Consider the following 3,011-nt stretch of genomic DNA (forward strand, 5'->3'; position numbering starts at 1 on the left):
TCGTCGAAAACTTTCGACTGAATCTATTTTTCGTCGAAATTTTCGACGGAAAACAGATTCCGTGGAAAATTCTGTCAATAATTTCAGCGGAAATATTTTCTGTCGAAAAATTCCGTCGATAATAAAGACTTTTCTAGTAGTGTTTATTTTTGGATTACAACGAGTTATTTGAACAAAATGATTGATGTAACCATCTTTTTGGTCTACATATAGCATGGCCAGGGATCGCTATACCCTGGGTGACATATACTTAACATGAATAAAAACACAAAATCACATTTTCATTTATGAATATATAAAGTAAATGAATTAAGTTGAGATTTCATGGTGTAACAAGAGAGACAATAGAAAAGTATGGAAATTGGGCATTATTTTTCATTTTATTTCATTTTTTGTAATATGTGTTTTCACTTTTCACCTTCACCAAACTCTAGATAAAAAGAATCAATGATTCATAATTAGACTATTAACAAACTGTTCCTTACCAGCTGCTAAAATAGTACCCTGGATAATTATAAAAAAAAAAAAGTACCCCGGATGATTTTGACATATCAATACATGAAAATCTTATTATTCAAACCAACGTAACACAACCATGAAAGTTTGACAACGATATGAAGCTCAAGTAAAATTTAAGAATTACTCAAGTGGTATAGAGTTTGATATATTATGTTATTTTAAACTTTTATACAACAAAGAAAAAAAAAGGTAAAAAAGTAGGTTAGAAATTTAGCCTTTCCTACAAAGATACTTTGAGTAGAAGATTAAGATATTAAGGCATATATGAACCTCAATTCTCAGTATGTGAATTTCAAATATGTGTGTTGCGAAGAAAAGCGTATGGGATTTGGTGGCAAATAGGAATGACTTGTTTTGAAGGGCATATAAATGTTGTGAGTTGGTACCAATCAAAGTCCATTATAGTCCATGCCTTGTTCACACCACTCAATTTTCCATCACAATTTGGCGTCCAAATCATATGGCATGGTCCAACAAGACAAATAAACTGTTTTACGTTTGTGTAGGCTAAAGGTTTAGGGTCCAAATCCATTTAATACGTGAAACTCGTGTGGGGTTTATAATATAAAATAATTCTGGTTCATTCGATGTGTAACGTGATGCAACTAGGGGTGGCAATATGGGTTGAGCCCGACGGATCAACCCGCCAAAACGGGGCGAGTTGGGTTGAGATTTTCAACCCACCAACCCGTCCCGCCTGGAAGTGGGTCAAAACGGGTTCAACCCACCGCGGGGTGGGTTGACCCGCCGGGTTATGATATATATATATATTTTTTATAATTTGATAGTATTTCATCAATCCTTAAAATTTTGTGATATCTAATTTTTTTTTTATCTTAGTACTTCCTAGAAAAAATAAAGAATAACAATTTTATTTATGACAAATGTTATCTATATATAAATTCTTAAAGAATGTTTGACAAATATTAGTATACATTTAAGATTGAGACTAAAAAAATATAAAGAAGTGTGAAATAAAATAAAATAATATTAGAAAAATTCATAAAATACAATTTATTTTTGAATTTTAATTATTATTTTTTTAATTGGCGGGTTGGTGGGTTGACCCGCCAACCTGTCAACCCACCATAAAACGGGGTGGGTTCATTTTTCTAACCCATATTTTTTGGCGGGTCAACCCGCCCTGCCCCGTTTTTGGTGGGTTGGTGGCGGGGCGGGGCGGGTCAACCCAAATTGCCACCCCTAGATGCAACTAAGAATCGTTTAATAGGGCCAAGGGATGCTTACAAGGTAAAAGTGTTGAAAATAAATGAAATTTAAAACGACATGTTTTTAGGTTTGTAAAAAAAATAAAAATAAAGCGCATTTTTAAAAATTACAAAAAGAAATAAAATTATCACAATATAATGTCTTTTTTTCTCGAAAACTTAAAACTAGATCATCTTAAGGTTGTAGAAGATAATTTCATTAACTATCTTTAACAAATTTACACTCACATATTATTTTATAGTTTTATATTTTTTTCATTACTTAATTATAGTTAGTCTCATTTTAATTTTGTTACCTCGTATAAATGTGAGATGATATGCTTAGTATCGGTTGTATTAAGCATTATTTTTTGGGTTCGTTTTTTCTAAGTTATCTGCAGTAAGCTTAATATGACGTCATTTTGAACAGAAATTATGGTATTTTTATAATTTTAATTTATTTTAGGATTATTATAGTCTTTATAATTATAATTTTTAATGTTTCAATCCCAAAACGACGTCGTTTTGAGAGTAAATACAGATAACTTATCTGCAGTAACTGCATAAATATTTTTCTATTATTCTTTATGTTAGAACTAAGGTCAATATATTTACATGATTTAAAATAATTTATCTTTTTTATAATATAAATTTCATCACGAAGAATTTTTTTTAATGTACAAAATATTTATAAGAGTAGAAGTTGATCCATTTCAATAGTGGCGGAGCTAGAAAAAACCCAGTCAATGTCAAAGTTATATTATTTTAAAAAATCCAACTAGTGCCAAGTATGTACCATAAATTTTAAAGAAAATCTATATTATATTTGAAAATCAGCTTGTACTGAGTGGTTCCGCCACTACATTTCAAGAAGATGCATGACACAAGTTTAAGTAAGGACTTAAGATAATATTTAAAATTAACTTAACGATGAGTGTTCATCAAACTTTTTGTCGATTTTGTTGGATTCTACCAGTAGCCCTCGTTAACAATCACAATAAGCTTTGAATCTTAAAACTTTCATGATAGAAATGCTTGTTAGCGAGTCATGACCAAGAAAGATGATGTATATTTTGAGTCTTTGACACTAAACAAAAATAATACTTAAATGCATTTTCACGTGCCAACAAAGGTGGGTACAACTAGCTAAGAGTTTGATCTATATCTTGTAAGGACGTGAGTTCAAATCCTACCGATCAATATGATAATTTTATTGATGAATAATATGTAATTTCTCACAATTTTTTAAAAGAGATCTAAAAAAAGGCATTTTCATACTATTTG

This window comes from Gastrolobium bilobum, unplaced genomic scaffold, assembly GCF_033153095.1.
Source record: "Gastrolobium bilobum isolate Gb01-03AN ecotype WA unplaced genomic scaffold, APGP_CSIRO_Gbil_v1 utg5634, whole genome shotgun sequence".
In the NCBI taxonomy this organism is placed as follows: domain Eukaryota; kingdom Viridiplantae; phylum Streptophyta; class Magnoliopsida; order Fabales; family Fabaceae; genus Gastrolobium; species Gastrolobium bilobum.